The 18,100-nt window shown below is 41.5% G+C and overlaps 1 long non-coding RNA gene across 1 annotated transcript in view; it reads left to right on the forward strand.

Moving 5' to 3' along the window:
- Positions 1-5,241, forward strand: part of LOC140509880 (uncharacterized) — a 20,093-nt gene extending 14,852 nt beyond the window's left edge. Inside the window, exon 3 of the long non-coding RNA XR_011968971.1 lies at positions 4,712-5,241. This is a non-coding gene — a long non-coding RNA (uncharacterized lncRNA). The remainder of the gene's footprint in view (positions 1-4,711) is intronic.
- Positions 5,242-18,100: the final 12,859 nt, after the last annotated feature.

Raw genomic sequence — 18,100 nt, forward strand, 5'->3', positions numbered from 1 at the left:
CCCTGGAGCCCCTCATATTGTGGATGAAGGAAAAGAAACTGCATCAGGGAAATGTTGACAGATATTAGTCTTGTCACAAAGACAAAGTCTTTTTGCCCTCAAGTAGATCAGGAACTCATGGAAAATTGAGTTATGAACACCTGGAAAGCAACTTAACTAGGTGGTCTATACTAAGTACTAAAAGAGGAGCACAGTCTGTGTTACAGGAGTCAGAGGAGAGAAGCAGAGAGAGGCTGTCTGCTGCTCTCATTGGGGAAGGTCTCACAAAGTACTTGAGGTGAACACTGAAGGATAGGTAGGTTTGGATAGGCCAAGGAATGGGCAGAAGGAAGGATATTACCTGATCTGGATAAGACAAAAGGAGAATATAATTGTCGGTAGTTGCATAGTGTCTTATACACAATAATCCTCTTTATTCTCACAGCAACCTTTTGAAGAAGGTAGAACAGATTACCCCCTTTTTTACAGCAGAGGAAACTGAGGCTCATAGAGGCTCATAGTGGTAGAGCCAGAATGTACAAAGCATATTCTAGGGACAGTGAATAGACTAGTCTAGTTTGGAGCAGAGGTTTTTTTTTAATTAAATTTTTATTTTTTCTAGTCAATGAAAATTCACTTTCTCCCTCCATCATGAAAGAAAGGAAAACAACATTCCAGTTATAAACATATATAATCAAGCAAAACAATTTTCTCCCATTAGCCATATCCAAAAAAATAATTTCTTGATCTGAACAGAGAGTCTTTGTTGAGTAAGGAGTGAGAGACAAGTTACAAAGGGCATCCAGGGCAGGAACAGTCTGTCTTCAAAAGCATGCATGAAAATGTTTCCATAATATTGTTAGGTCTCTAAGGTCATCATCATTCTGTAGACATTACAATGGCCTTTTTAAAAGTGCCCTGTTTATATTAACTTTATTATTCTTAAAAGTTTTGAATTTGCTCATTAGGCGGGGTGTTCATGCAATGGAAATACTTTGTTGCTGTATGTGAGATGGGAATTGCTGTATGTTTGTCCTTTGTTCTCGAAAAGGACCATTACATGAAGATAATGACATGACTTGCAGTTGATTTTCATTTGAGTGAGGGAGGGCTGGGCGAGGTCACCAGCCTCATTTTCTCCTCCAGGGCTATCTGGGTTCAGTAGCCAAATATTCATCAGGATGATTGGAGATGGCCCAGGATGCAGTGGGAGACCCTGACCATTTTAGGCTAAGGTCTAAATTAGATTCCCACTTTGAGTGAGGTACACACATTCAATGAATAGGTCTCTTTAAGTAGTTATTTAAGGGATGGTCCTTTTAATAAAAAAAAAAAATCAAACTGGAGGGGAAGACCCTATGGACTCCTGGCTAAAAGAGAAACAGTTACTGTTGGGAATAGAACAGAGGGGAAGGGGCCTCGGTATTTGCAGAAGATGTGGATTCGAATTTAGGCTCTGCTATATTTGTGTGACCTTGGACAGACACATTTTAACCTCCTGGGTCTCAGTTCCCTTAAAATATAAAATGAAAATATTGAGCCATAAGATTTCCAAGGTTCCTTCCAGCTTGAAATCTTATGATGTCTTATGGCATTGCTTCTCCTTCCCCTTCTTAACTGTATTTTGGCCCTTTGTTGCATGGATTTCTTCAAACGTTCATCCAGAGGAGAAGCAGCAACCCTGTCTGCGGAGTGTAACACATTCCTCTGCCCTGGGTCTCCCCTTGGATCTTTCTCACTCCTTTGCCTTTTCAGCTATGATACTTGGAAACCAAACAGCTCAAGGTGTCTGTGCTAATTCATTAGCATAGAGAACCTCAGGCAAAGGCAAAGGCAGAACATTTCATGTGCTTTGCCAAGTTCTGTTATATAAGTGACAGCAGAGGGTTTCTTTTTAGAAACTTGCATTTGTGAATGATCTGCTTTAGCAGCGGAACTGTGGAATGAACTGACTGTATATAGATAACTTGGAAGGGAAGAGAGGAGGGAAAAGAGGTAGCCATCAAAGTGGGAGCATTCAGAAACAGGCTTCTTTGCTATTTTTGTTAAAGCAATTGGGGTTAAGTGACTTGCCCAGGGTCACACAGCTATTAAGTGTCTGAGGCTCAGTTTGAGCTCAGGTCCTCCTGACTGCCCTATCAACTGAACGAACCACTTAGCTGCCCCAGCAGACTTCTTTCAATACACACTATGCCTACAGGAGGCCAGTAATTTCCAATCACATGGTGTATGGCCCCACTCTTCTTTCTTTTTCTTTTTATATGTGAACAAGTTCCTTCTCACTGGTTCAGTCTCCTCCTGCATAAATTAAGGGGCTGCACTAGGCGACTTCTAAGATCCTCTGAAATCCTGCAGTTCTGATTATTCAATTTGTTAGCTGACAGGCTAAATTTGCTTCAACAAACATTAAGTGCTTCTTGCGTACAGAACGTGATTCTAGACAGTGAGGGAGATATCAAATTGAGAGAAGATTAGGTGCCTGACCTTATGGGACTTACAGTCTAAGGATGTGGGGGTGGGGAGGGGACTATGATACACATGCAGATTAGCAGACACATCCAGCACTTAGCATAGTTCATGGCACATAGTAGGCACTTAATGCTGTAAATGCTTGTTGAGTTGATTTGACTTAACAGGGATAGTCAGGGAGTCCCCTCAATCCTGGGCTTAATCCAGGTAACCCCTCAATCTGGACTTCCTAAAAACTACAGCAGGTTCTGTAACACTGTACAGCTCACCAGCTTCCATCAATCACTAATTAAAAAGAAGATGTTTAAATAGCATAGAGCATAGAGAAATAAATTACAAGAACAAGTTCTCCCAACTGAAATCCCACCCAGCCTTCCCTAAACCCCCTTAATTCCAGTGTTTTGTCTCTTTCAATTATTTTCGATTTATTCTGCATATAGCTCGCTTTGTATGTATTTGTTTGCATGTTGTCTCTTACATTACATTGTAAGCTCCTTGAAGGCAAGGACTATCTTTTTGTATCCCCAGCACTTAGTCTGATGTCTGGCACATAGTAGGCTCTTAATACAAGTTGATTGATTGATTGAAGAGTAGGTCCCCTCTGTTAACACAGGGTAACACTATTCCATAGATAACCATACCACTGGTGAGAAAGAGAATACACGTAGGTAAAATGAGTGGCTAGGGATCATGCATACCTAGGGAAGTTATGGAAAGTAGATACATAAATGGCTTGGATGACATGCATGGGCACATGCCTGGGGAGAAAAGTGGAGTCAATGCACTTGTAGGTGCACCATCTGGCCAATTCACACTCCTCAACTTCTCCCTTCCTTCAATGTTGCTGCTGTGCAAGTGTCCCACCCTTGGGGTAGGAGTTATATTCCTCTATTAACTTCTGGGGTCCTATGCTGCTTGCTTCGTTCCCTCTGTTGTGCTTCTATCTCCTGTATCTGTGCTGAGCTGCTCTCCGCTAATGCCATCTGCTGGTTTTCTCCTGAATTTTAGCAGCTATGCAACCTTTCCTCCAGGAAAAGTGTGTGTGTGGGGGTTCTCAATTCTTTTAGATTCTAGCCTCAGGTTCTATATATTTTTATTTTTATTCAGACGCAGACCCTATTTTTAGCCAGCCGAAGAGCCAGAAGAGTCTGTCGGCAATAAGACTGTCTTTTGCTCTGCTTTTCTTCTGCTTTAGGTTTTTAAAAAATTCTGTTTATTTTTTGATTTGGTGTTCAAGTATTTCTTCCAGTTCAAATCATGTCCCCTGCTTACTAACCTGGGTCCATGCAAATTCCTTTGAGATCTTGATGCAGCAAGAGTGGAGGAAAGGGGAAAGTCAGTGACTTTTTCTTCTATATTTCTGACAGTGACAAGAGTCACTTTCTTTATAGAGATTAGTACAGGGCACAATAATACATGATAAACACATAAGACAAGAGAGAAAACAAAGTTCTTTGTGAAGTCCTGAAGGGAGGTATATTACTGACCAGAGGGGAGGGATCAGTGAAGACTACACAGGAGAGATGACATTTTATATGGACTTTAAAGAATTGTTAGAATTGGTAAAAGAAAGGGAGGATATAGCATTACAGATCTTGGGAATAAAATGAACAAGAGTGGGCAACTGAGATAACTGTGTACAGTTATCTCTTCTACATCATGTCTTTCCCCACTGCAGTTTCGATATATCTCTGGTCTACTCCCTATTTAATAAGGAGCTAAAGAGGAGTGTTGAGTGAAAGAATGCCTTAGTTGATCTATGTGTGAGGAAAATTAATATGTTAGCAGTATAAAGGAAAAATTGAAGGAAGGAGGGAGTGGAAGTAAGATTTGTTAGAAAATTATTGTAACAGGATTTGTGAAGTGGAAAGAAGGGCTTCTGCTGGAGCGATGGCAGTAGGGAAAGAAGGGAGGCAGCATGGTGGAGAGATCATATGGTCACAGGCTTAGAGCTGAAAGAGACCAGAGAGATCATGAAGTCCAATCTCCTCATTTTACAGAAGAGGAAACAGAGGCACAGAGAAGTTGATTTGTCCAGGGTCACACAACTGTCCTCTTTGAATTCAGCCAATGTATTGAATCTTTGAATTCAATAAAAAAACATTCAAAACAGGATTTGAATCCAGATTTTACTGACTCCAACTCCAGTGCCCTATATACTCTGTTATACTACCTAAATATTGTGTAGATAGTAATAAATGGTGTTTACGTAGTAATATAAGGTTTACAAAATACTCATACACATTATCTTATTTGAACCTAGGTGTCCAAGGAGAAGTAGAGGAGATGGAAAGACAGAGGAAGGGTTTTTTCTGCCCAATTCCCTAGATGGTGGGAGATCTCATATTCTGAGCGATGTGTCTGCAGAGCTGGTGTACCAAAGAAGGCTTTACCAAAAGGGTGACACTCTGGACTTGGGGGATACTCTTGATTTGTTATCATAGGGTGTACTTCTTTTATAGCTGGTTCCCTGGGAAAGGGGGTGAGCACCATCTACTGGAGCCTGAGGAGAACTGCAGAGTGAAGAAGATAAACCTGCGACAAAGGACTATCTGCTACTGGGAGGTGATCGGGACTGAGACAGGGAGCATCTATCAGTGATGTCTGCTGGACTGGCTAGAAAGAAGCAACATTGGAGCTAGAGGAATCATAGAGGGGAGGATGAAAGTGGAAGAAGAAACACTCAAATCCCCCATCATTGTAAGAGGCTGGTATCTGGCTGGGGGTGAGTGATAATAATAATAATGAGTGATAATAATGATAGCAATAAAAACATTTATATAGCACCTACTATATAAAGGCTAAGCGCTTTACAAATATTATCTCACTTGATCCTTACAACAACTCCGGGAGATAGATGCTAATATTATCCTCATTTTACAGATGAGGAAACTGAGGCAGACAACCATTAAGTGACTTGCCCAGGTTCACACAACTAATAAGTGTCTGGGGCTACATTTGAACTCAGGTCATCCTGACTCCAGGTCTAGCACTTGCTCCACTGCACTACCCAGCTGCCAAGTAATGAATACTATTATTTTTTTACTGGGCTCTGAGATCAATCTTATTTGTTCCCTCCAGCCCATAAACAAAGCTCTTTTATTTTCTGAGCTTTGTAATTCTTTTTATTTGAACAGAGAAGAAGGTGACACCCTTGGTTGTTGTCCTTCATTCTTGTATAGGACCAAGATGTCATCACCATCATAAAGTCAAGTTTCAGTGTGTCTGACTGTGGCTGATCAGACCAACATGAGCTCAGAATGCTCTACCGCAGGCTGGGCATAAGTAATTTGTGTGAACGTTTGGGGTGGCTACTTAAATATTGCTCATTCTGCATTTCCTTTGAGTTGTTTCAATTCTACTTTGCTCATAGAGCACAGCACCTTTTCTGATGTGGGCACACTGCGCTGAGCAGTCTTGTGCCAGTGTCTCCCACATCACACAATCAATTCCAAAGTTCTTGAGCTTGTACTTGTATCGCTTCTTCTGACCACTATGTGATCACTTGCCCTATGTGAGTTCTCCATAAAATAGTCTTTTTGGCAAGCATACATTTTGCATTCGAACAATGTGGCCAATCCACATGGGGCTGATGACATCCTAGAGACAGACTGGATTCCAATCTGGGCCTTTCCTGCCTTTCTAGTCTTCTGATACCTCTCTCCCCTCCACGAACTCTGCTTAAACCAAATCACTCTGGTTCTCACTGATTGGCCAACAGTAGGTCCCAGGCCAAACCCTACTTGGCCAATGTTTGGGGCCTAATTGACTCAGAGTGAACGTAAATAGGAATCATTTCTGTTTTGAACAGAAACCCTGAGAGTCTTCCCCTCCCAGTTTGATTTTTTTTTTCTGGACAAGGTTAAAGAGGCAATTCTTTACCTCATTTTTTTTTACCTAGCCTTAATCACTGAATGAAAATTGCCTAAATCAAGCTGAGACCTGCTGAAGATCCCCAGTTGTCTTGATGTGTATCTGGCCCCTGGACCCAGGAGGCTCCAGAGGAGAAAGTGAGGCTGGTGACTGCACAGCCTTCCCTCACTTAAATCCGATTCACTTGCATGTCATGGCATCACCTCTCTGAAGAAATGGTCCTCTGAGAATGAAGAACAAGCAGCAAACAATAATCCAATAATGCTGGCTGCTTTGCCAACTCTGCATTTTCCCAGGCTGTCTGTCCCCCATGCCTGGAAGTTCCTCTCTCATCTCTACTTTCTGCCTTCCTTTAGGTCTTAGAGAAAGTCCCGCATTTTACAAGAAATCTTCCCCCATCTCCTTAATGCTCCTGCTTTCCCTTTGAAATTATCTCCAATTTATCCTGCCTATATCTTGTTTGCACATAGTTGTTTGCATGTTATCACCCCCATTCGATTGTGAGGTCCTCAGAGGCAGGGAGCTTTCACCATCCTTTGTATCTTCTGCATGTAGCACAGGGCCTGGAACATAGTCGGCACTTAACGTGTGCTTGTCGATTTCTCAGGTCATCTGGGTGGTGACCATGATCCAGAGAAGTGAGAAAATTCCCACAGTACCCTGGGCTCAGGTACAGAGGTTCCACAGAGATGACTTGTGGCAGGGCTATCACTCCACCTCTGAGGGCAGAGAGAGATTCTGAAAAAAAGGCTGCTGTCTCACCAACACTTCTCTACATCCTCTGTCTCTATCAATTGCCTTCTGTCACCAGCTACATCCAGGGTTTACTCACTGACTTTGCTCCCAGATAGTTCTTCCTGCTTTGAGCACTGCCTGACAGGGTGACTTGCCTGCCATGCACAGTCATTGTAGCATGGGAAGCTGGTTGTCAGAAGCACCCTCCCGGCCCTTTCTCCCACGCCTCCTTTCTTCCCCCCATCATCCTCTTGCAACTCCCTTTGTGATTCTGTTAGTTCATTTGACCATGCAATATTCATCTGGATTCTCAGCTGTCATCTGCCAGTGCCCAGCCCCATGCCCTAGGGTCTTCCTGCTGTCTTCCCTGCTTTGCCAGTCTGTAACAAACAGCTGTTGGGATGAAAACACTTGAGATGCCACGTCAGATACAATGTCTGTGTCTGACCCAGACCTCACAGCCATGTAGGAAGCTGGGCCCACTCATAGCTTAATAATCTTCAATGTGGAGAGGAGAAATTTCAACAAAGAGGACCCCATTGACTGGTTTCCCAAGGAATGTGCTCTGGATTCAGCTCTGCAGTGGCCATATGTAGGTGAGCTGTAGAATCCAGTGATGGCTCGCCTGGCAGAGGTTCTCTAGGTAAGGGGTCACCCTGACTTCCCACTGCCTGGAGGTCATATATATTACATTTCCCTCCTTCAGAGAATTTTCAATGGCTAGACTCTCTAGGTTGACTCCGTTTCTCACTGATGACATTCCCCCAATTATACAGGACCTTTGCACTCCAGTTCCATTTAACCACTTAAGATTAGCTCTTCTTGCCAAGTGTTATTGGGAGAATCAACTGAGAATAACATGTGCCTGGTAGATCTTACAGCATTATGTAAATGTAGCTCCTTATACTTGCAATATTGCAAATGGGTTATAAGCGGCTAAGTATGGTGGGGTTTTGCAGCTTTATAGTAAGATTTGGGTTTTAATATATTAACTGTACTATTTCAAAATATTATTTACAGGTACAATGTTACATGGGATACATTGATGAAAACCTGACTGTGTAGAGAGGCCTGCCTTGATGTACATCATGCTTTTTTGGTTTATCATTAGTTTATGAGGCCGTGTTGACCTGGCTAGGTCCAGATCAAGTCTTACTTCTTGACTGCAAACAATTAACTAGCATTTATTAAGGACCCATTGTATATGAGGCATCCTGCTAGGTGTTGGGGGTATTAATATAAAAGGTGAAACAATCCCCATTATTAAGGATCTAACATTCTCATGGCCTTTGATGGTCAATGACCATTTCCTCCTCTTGACTCCTGTCATATTTTATAATGAAATAAATAGCGCTTCTTTTTTGTGGGTGGAGATTAAATGTGGGCACATGTGAACATAAAATGGACATTTGTTGTTGCTAATGTTAGTATTCTCTGGTGAGGGGGAGGGACACTGGAACACTCAAGTTACTCTGGATAAATGGATGGAGCCAGGTTGACTGGAGAACTCATGGTGGAATTTTGATGTCATGATGTAACTGTGTAATTTGAGGGGAGAAGGTAATGGCAGCCTGGAGCTTCATGGGAGAAGGGACCAGGAGGCCCAAAGTGACCAGGATGATAATACCAGGGGTAGCTCTGTAAGGAAAATGACCACTCCACATGGACCCAAGGTCAGGTTCAGTTAAATAGAGTGAGGTCAGAATAGAGGGTGTGCTGGTCGATATGACATGACAGAGTTCTAGCATGTAGTCCCAGAAGAACTAAATAATGTACCTGGGCCAGGAATAGGCTTAAGGCTCTGTGCCTACTCAAGAAGTGACCAGGAAATTTTTGTTTGGAATATTAGATGCCACATCTGACTTATTTTTCTTGAATTCCTTGGTGTCTATCTTCTCTTATAGTTTATTACCTAACTCGTTTCTGTATTATATTGCCTTGTACACAAATTATTGCCACTTTTCTCATTTTATTTTTTATATCATTTAGATAGAAACAGTCCTAGGACAAGTCACCATTCTACAGTTATTCATGTATACTCAATGTTAGCCAAGCTATTTAGCAGGCAGATAAAAATGAGTGTTTTTGGTAATTGAATAAGAGTATTGAGATGTAAGTCTATCTTGTGCTGACTTGTTGAAAATATCTTCAAGGCTCTGATGCTTTAAGACCAATAGGGGGGATATATACTTTATTTTTTTTCCATGTGGCTTTGTTTTCTGCTCCAACTTCTTCACATTTTGAAGTGGGTGGAATTCCATTTCATCCCATGTAGACTGATGGTTATGACTATTTCAGATAGATATATCTCTTAAAAATGTTGTTTTAAACTTTTTATGAGTCAGCATTGGGTCTGGGTGTTTTTCTCTGATTATACTCTGACTTTGAGGACAGTGGATATAATCCTCAAGGATATTTTAGGGTGTGTATTTTATAGCCTGGGAATTTGTCATGTGCTGGTTTATGAGAAGCACTTTGGTATAGCAGAGAGAGAACTGTCTTTGTAAGCCTTGAAGACCTGGGTTTAAGTCTCACCTCTGGCACATACTGGCTGTGTGACCCTGGTCAAGTCACAACCTCTTAGAGTTCTAAGCAACTCTCTAAGACTATAAGCTACCGAGAAGGGAGTCTCCTCATTCTTATACTGGATTATAAGGTACTTGGTGGCAGCACCATGTCTTATGATAATAATAACAATAATACTAGCACTTATATAATGCTTTAGGTTTGCAAAGTTCTTTACTAATTTGTTGTTGGTCAGTCATTTCAATTGTGTCTGACTCTTTGTGATTCCATTTGGGATTTTCTCACAAAGATAGTAGAGTGGTTTGCCATTTCTTTCTCCTGCTTATTTTATGGATGAGGAAACTTAAACAGGGTTAAGTGACTTGCCCAGGGTCACACAGCTAGTAAGTGTCTGAGGCCGGATTTGAACTCAGGAAGCAGAGTCTTGACTCCAGGTTCAGCGCTCTGTGCACTATGACTCCATCTAACTGACCCTTTGTTACAAATAGTATCTCATTTTATCTTCATAACAATCTTGGGAGATCTGTGTTATTATTTTCTCCATTTTACAAATGAAGAAAATAAGGCAAAGAGAAATTAAGTGATTTTTTTCAGAGTCACACAGCTAGGAAATATCTGAAGCAGAATTCAAAACAGTCTTCCTGACTCTAGGCTCAGCCCTCTATCTACTATACCACCTGGTTGTCTTTACATGAGAGTTCCTTATATCAATGAAATCGCAAATCCCTAACTGGGTATATAATTTTGGGCACATAATCATAACTATCTGGACATTTAGTGCGTGCTAACTTTTCTGCAGTTTCTACTATTTCCTTGCATAATCTACATTGTAGATCTACAATGTATCTGGACTCCTTAAGGATGGATAACCTTACTGCAATTTCTAGGGGCAATGACTTGGTCCTGAATTGCAAAAACTCCTCTGTTATGACCAGTGCACGTGACTCATCCATTTGGGTGATACTTCTTTGTCTTTGTCCATGTTGGGTGAGTTCATGTGGGTGTTGCCCATAAGATTTTAATTCTGTTCCTTAATCTTGGCCCTTTTGTGGACTTCATTTTTCAGATAAATCATTTTTGTTTGTTTGACATATACACTGGCTGCATTACTGCTGTTAATCTTTAAAGCTCAGTGAAGTGGTATCCTTTTGTTCTAAAAGAATTTCTAGAAGTCTGTAGTCTGTCTGTCATGCCCTGAACATGTCTATTAATCCTCTTTTTCCCTTTTGATGGGGAAGTGTTCATCTCTCTATGGCTCTCTTGGGGTGATGGAACCTGTGTTTTTTTTAATATTGTGGGAATTTTTATTAGGATATTTTCTCATTCTTGTCCCTTTTTACACTTAAAAGGAACATGTTAAATTGGCATTGCATATGTTTGTTTGTTTGTTTTTTTGCTGGGGGAAAGGCAAGGCAATTGGGGTTAAGTGACTTGGCCAAGGTCACACAGATAGCAAGTGCAAGCATCTGAGGTCAGATTTGAGCTCAGGTCCTCCTGACTCCAGGACCAGTGTTCTATTCACTGAACCACCTAGCTGCCCCTATTGGCATTGCATATGGAACAGCCCCCACCTCTGCCCCAGGCAGTGCCCCCAAAGAACAATATACATGTGTTGTATATGTGGACTTTTCAAAATAGGCTTACTTTAAATGGTTGGTGGTAGAACTTCCAGGGAGTTGGTTGAGAGGGAGATGAGGAACAAACTTTTAAATAGAGTTCTGGAGTCCCCTGAGTTGTGAACATGCATGTGAGGCTGGTCCCATGATGTCCCTTGACTTTCAGGACTTGCAGCCTTAGAGACTGCAGGGACTGGACCTTGCCTAGTTGAGTTTATCCTTTCTCCTTGTTTGGGCCGAGATCTTTTCTTGGTCCCAGAAAAAGAGAACATTTGCTCATATATATTCTTTCATAGATTCTAAAGTGCAGAGCTCTAATGATTTCGGTTTCTTGTTTTGCTTGAATTTAACACTCTATTTGTGATGGGCTTTTGATTAACCAGTGTTTGTTGGAAAGGAGGTATAAATTGGCAAATGTAAGACTGTAAGTTAAGAGCTACCCTCCCCCTTGAAAGTGATGGAGAAGTAGCTTTCTATATCTTTAGACTAGAGATATTTGAGGAATGGACCTTGCCTCCCCCACCCCTCAGTTAGGTTGCTGATGGTGCTGGCATAGTCCCTCTCCTACTCTCCACCGAGGCAGGCCAGAAATCTGCTCATATCTATCCATTCCACCCTTGAACTGCATCTTTATATTTAGACACCCACCCCCACCACATAAAAATGTGTATGTATATATCTATCCTAAACAGAGATTTAACAAAAACAACTGAAAATAGCTAGCATTTGGATATCGCTTTAAGATTTGCAAAGTACTTTGCAAATATGATCTAACTTGATCCCCACAACAATCTTGGGAGGTAGGGCATTTTACAGATGAGGAAACTGAGGCATATAGTTCATAGCTAGTATGTATCTGAGGCAGTATTTGAACTTGGGTCTTCTTGACTCTAGAAGTCCAGCATGCTATCTGCTGCACCACTTCTCTTTCTTTTTCCTCTTCATCTTCTTCTTCACCTTCATCTTCTTCTTCTTCTTCCTCTTCTTCTCCTTCATCTTCATCTTCTTCTACTTTTACTCCTCCTTCTCATTATTATTCAGCAACAATAAAACCTATTGCTTCACCAATGTCCATCTGACTTCAGAAAACATAGAGCAGAAGGAGCCACTTCTTCTCACTGATCTCAGACTTATTTCCTGTGCTGGACAAGATCTAATATGTAGAGAGTGCCTTTGACTGAGAGACTAGACCAGACCATCACTACTGCAGCAAGTGATTTGGAATAACTGCTGCTGCTGCTTTCATGGATACATCTTCTTTTTGTGAGATTATAACACAGGTAGATAACAGGTGGGGGTGGTGTCACTCACATCTGGCCTTTAGCCTAAAAGGAAGAGTGCTTCTCACTGGACAAGTCCTCTACGCACCTGAGACTCATGCTTCCTGGGACACAGGGTGGCCCTAACACATGCAATGTCCTTTCTCTCTCTCCAGTAAGTGGTTCAGGGAGTATTTTGCAGAGTTCCTTTTCCTGAATCCTGAAAAAGTCCATTATTCTAACAGACACCAGGGGATCAAAGGCTAAATTCTCCTGAGCTGGGTAGCACAATGTATCTCTGTAGCTGTAATTTTGTTTGTTCTTCCATCCTCTTCCCTTTAACTAGTAAACGCTTTGTAAAAACTCACTTTTGTATCTGGATCAGCTACTGGAAAGCAGACAGTGGCTACCTGAGCAAGGTATGTGATGGTGGCAGATGATAGAGAGATCGAGGGTGGTGCCCGACAGCATGGCAGAGGTCACCAAATAAAATAGAGACCAGCAAACTATGGGAATGACTTGAGGATTTGGTCTGATCCCCTTTTTGTTATTTCTTCATATGTTTTTTATTTATACTACTCATTTGGCCTTTAGCCTATGGTATTTTGAGTGATTTGTTATTGTTTCCTATTTCACTGACTAGACTGTAATCTGTATGAGGGCAAGGACGATGCCTTGTACTTATTTGTATCTTCTCCATCACCTAGTGCAATGTAAATGGCTGGGGATCAATACATTTTTATGGATTTCTGTCAGTATTATCACTTTTCTTTTAGTCACCCTGGTTCAAAACCCCAGAATCATCTCTGACCCTCTCCCTGCCTCTTCTCCTCTGTCCTTGGTTTCCAAGTCCTATCAATTCTACACACTTAGCTTTGGAGTCTAGCCCCCTTCTTCCCATTTCTACTGCACTGACCCAGTTCAGAAACTCATTACTATCTTCGGTGTTATAATAACCTCTCTTCCTCCAACTCTCCCTGAATCTATACACCACTCTCAAGACAGTCTTCTGAATGTGTAGACTGGTTCATGTCTCATTCCCACACTCACAAACCTTCAAAGTTTCAATTTGATCCAAAGCATTACTAATTTGCTAATCGTTCCACATTGCCTAACAAAGAAAGCCTAAAGGTTGGCACTTAAAGGCTCTCTCTGGAATCTGGCTCCAACCTATTTTTGAAGCCTAATTTTTACCTATTTCCCTTCATGGTTCACACATTGGACGTTTCAGTGAAATTGTATTTATTATTGGCTGTGCCCTCAGCTGGTCCCATTCTCTCCCAGCCTGTATAACTTTGCCTGCATTGCCCCTTCCCTCCCCCATAATCTGGAATGTGTTTCCTCTCATGGGAAATTCTTCCCATGCTGCAAGTCTCCTTCAGGTGCCATCTTCTGTATTCATTAATATTAATTCAACAATCATTTGTTAAGTACTTATTGTGTGCAGAACATCATTCCAATAATGGGAGAGACAAACTTTAGATAAAACATGGTCTTTAGTCTCCTAGAATTTATAGTTTAATTGGGGGGAAAAGATACAATGCAGATAATTATTTTTGCACTATGGCTTTGAAAATGTGCATTACCTGATAAATAAACATGAGAAGTACAAAAACAAGTAAGTGAAGTCCAAAAGGAAAGGTCATTATCAACTGAGGGGAATGGGGTTTAACCTGGCAAAGGGAATGGAGGAAGGACATTCTGGAAATAGAGGTGATTGGAAGCTAACAGAGAAGAGAGCACAGGGCATGTTTAGGGGCAAACTCTTTTGTGTGGCATAGTTCCCTTTGGCAGTCAGTCTGGTGATGTGTGGAGGACCTTGGATGCCAGGTAAAGGCCTTTGGGTCTTACTCCATATGTAGCAGGCAGCCAGTGAAAGGTTTTGAGAAGAGCCATGACATGAGTTAGATTTAAGAATAACAAAGGTTATTTTGGAAGTCTTCCCTGATCCTCCAGCCAGATGTAATCTCTCTTACCTCTGTCTACCTTGCACCTTCCAGTTTGTTTCCAGTCATTTTTGGTCTTGTGTGATCTTCCTCACTAGGACAGTGATGCTAGGGTGGCTAAGGAGTTAAGCTTGTTGAAAAATTGAGACAGTGAGTTGGCATGGGAAAGAGTCAGCTCTGATCCGAGGATGATTTCTTGGTAAAAACACAGGCCTCCAGACAGCCTTGGGCTTTGTTGTTTTGGAGGGGACTGAGTAAGTAAGAGATAGGACCCTGGGTCAGGTGCCAGGACCTTTTCTCTTAAAAAAAAAAAAAAGAAAAGAAAAGAGAGACCTTTCCTTTCCCCCTTTCCCCTTGAGTTCTACTTGCTGTTTGGGAGGAGAAAGGCAGATGAAACATACCCCGCACTGTATTCCTACTCTTCATTCTAGGCGTTCTTAATCTGTAGTTTGTGAATTTGGACCCCAAGTGACTGCAATACAAATTGAAATGTGATAATGCATAGAAGTAAGAGAGATAACATTTTAAAAATGTTTTGATAACTATTTAAATAGAATTGGTTTCCCTGGTAGTCTTTTTTTATTTTATGACTGAGAAGGGGATCCTTAGGCTTCACCAGATTGCCAAAGGCACTAAAAAGGTGAACACCTCCTGCTCTATACAGGGTGTACACGTCCCCCACCCAAGGGATAATTGGTGTGTGTGGGGTTGTGGTTAAGGAGTTGGAGAAGCAACAGGGCTCTTGTGGGAGTGCTGTAGTAAATGAGTTCTAGGACAGAGCAAGGAGGAAACAATCACTGGGAGTCACAGTAGGCAATATGGTAGTCCAGGGGCCTTGATATATAGGGGATTTGGGGAACAACTCTGGGGAGATAGTGTGCAGGGGTAGAATGCTCTGCTTGTACTGGTGAGTCCTTTTGGATGCTTTTCTTGTAAGGACACCCTCAACTGAATAAATAGCTTTCAGGACTGGGCCTTGGCTGGTCTGGTAATCATCAAGGTTGTCTTGAGTTGCGTTTGTGAGCTCTGGTCCTAACCAGACTGTCTCTAATTTATCTTTGTCTCCCCCTCAGTGTCAGCACAATGACCCGCACATGAAGTGAACGTTTTAAAAAACCGTCGATTTGGCGCAGGAAGAAGCCAATGAGTGTTCAACAAATAACACTGGTCTGTGGGACTTATGTTGCTGATTTTTGCCTCTTCTTTTATTTTATAAACATTTATTAATCACTCACTAAGACTAAGGCCTTCCACAAAGGTCTCATTCCTCTGCTGTTCCTGCACAGAGTTAGGAAGACGCTGTTTCTATTCTGGAAAAGTTTTGTGTATAGTCCTGGCTACAGAAAATGTATCTCGCCTGAGGACCAGTCTTGCTAAATATGGGGAAGCAAACTGGTGTCACCAGGTTAAGCCACCAAATAATTAGTGGATAGGGGTAGGGATTAGACTTGGGATTTCATTGGTATTAGGGACTCTGGGGTAAAGAAACTCCTTCTATGAATGCGGGATGGCCCCTACTCTGCATTTTATCATCTTAGAGAGGAAGACTATAAGCTGCATTCTATTGGCAATAGTAATAGTGGGAGAGGAAGCAGCAGGACACATCCACAGGTAAGCCAATATAACTTACCCAAAGCTCAGGTTGATCATGTCACATCCTAACTCCATAAATTTCTGTGGCTCCCTACTTCCGGGATAAAATATAAAATTCTTTGGCATTTAAAGTTGTTTTTTGGTAACTTGACCCCTTCCTATTTTTCCAATTTTCTTATGCTTTAGTTGCTTGTACAGGCACTTTGAGATCCAAATACGTTGATCTACTTTCTATTCTTCCCTCTGCACTTCATCCCTGGACTCTGGGCATTTAAACTGGTTGTCCCCCATGCCTGGGATGCTCTTTTTCTCTTTTTCCTGACTTCCCTAGATTCCTTCAAGACTCAGGTTAAAAGCTATTTTCTTTAGGGAGACTTTCCCTCCTCTTTTTCCCTCTGAGATTACCTTCCATTACCTGGCATGTCTCTTATATGTGCATAGTGATTTGCAAGTTGTTTATTCAATTAGAAGTGACCTTCTGAAGGGCAGACACAGTGTTTGTTGCCTTTCTTTGTATCCCCAGTTCTTAGCACAATGGCCGGCAGTGAGAAGCACTTGGCTAAATGCTTGTAAACTCAGGGAATGATTGATATGGAGCATGGTGAGTTTAAGTAACTTACCCAGAGTCACAAAGCCATTATGTACCAGAGGTGGGACTTGAACCCAGAGTTTCTTGATTTCATATACAGTTCTGTATCTACTATGCCAAGCTAACTCTCCAAGTAATCAATGAGTGGTCAAAATCCAATGAGGCTACGAAATAGACAAATCCACAAAATGGCTCTCAATTCTATTTAGCCTCCTGCTGCAGGAAGGGTGATAGAAAGGCAGAACAGGGGTCAGAAGGTGCCAAGAATAACTACACAGATCTTAGCCTACAAACATTCACTTTTTTTCATTAACGTTTATTGTGACCATTTTGTTGATACACACTAGAGGAGTGGAACCATCTCTATGCTGGCATTATTGTTTTAAATTAACCCAAGAGACACAAAAAATTTTCAGTTGAGTGGAAGGACAGCTCACAGGTTCCTTTTAGAGAGTCAAGTAAAGAATTTGGCAGGATTGTAAAGAGAAATGTCATTTCATGTGACATTTGCTCTTCTCGACTCTCAGTTCCATTTAATTCAATTTAACTAGCTTTAATCAAACACCTCCTATGTGCCAGGTACTATTAGATGCTGGGGATACAAAGATATGACCACAAATGACATCAGGGAATTTACATTCTATTTGTGGTGATGGTGGTGATGGTCTTGGGGAGTAGTGGAATATAGATGAATAAATTCAAATATATAAGGTATACAAATTAGGGACTACATTAGCTTGGAATGAATATTAGCAACTGGGAGAGGTCAGGACATAAACTTCCTGTGGAAGCTTCCATGAGCTGAGCTTTGAAGGAAGTTAGAGATCTACTGGGGGAAGGGCAGAAGGATGGTTGTTGGCTCAGTGGATAGAGCATTAGGCTTGGAGTCAGGAAGACTCATCTTCTTGAGTTCAAATCTTCACTCAGACATTTGCCAGTTGTGTGTCTCTGGGCAAGTCATTAACCCTGTTTGCATAGTTCCTCACCTATAAAATGATCTGGAGAAGGAAATGGCAAATCACTCCAGTATCTTTGCCAAGAAAACCCCAAATGGAGTCACAAAGAATCAGAGATGACTGAAATGATTGAACAACAACAGAGATCTATGAAGTAGAGATTTTATAAAATCTCCGAGGTAAGAAGGTAAGGGGGAGGAATTCCAGGAAAGGGAGAAACCTATGCAAAGACCCTGAGATAGTGAGATGGAATGGGTGTAGTTAGCAAAAACAAATAGACCATCTTGAATCAATCAATCCACCAAAGAGTCTTTACTAAGCACCTTCTATACGTCAGGCACTGTGCTAGACACTGGGAAGATAATTGTAGCTCATATACTAACACTCGCTGTAGAGGCTAAAATAGTAAATGTGGTGAAGAATTTAATAGGGAATAGGGATATCATTTAATGGTTTTCCTCAAATTATGTCAACTTATACCTTCATGGATAATTTCAATGCAGAAATGGGCCTCACAGGAGAATATTGAGAACTATGCTTTTGTGGTTTGGGATCAAGA

Source organism: Notamacropus eugenii, chromosome 6 (genome assembly GCF_028372415.1).
Source record: "Notamacropus eugenii isolate mMacEug1 chromosome 6, mMacEug1.pri_v2, whole genome shotgun sequence".
In the NCBI taxonomy this organism is placed as follows: Eukaryota; Metazoa; Chordata; class Mammalia; order Diprotodontia; family Macropodidae; genus Notamacropus; species Notamacropus eugenii.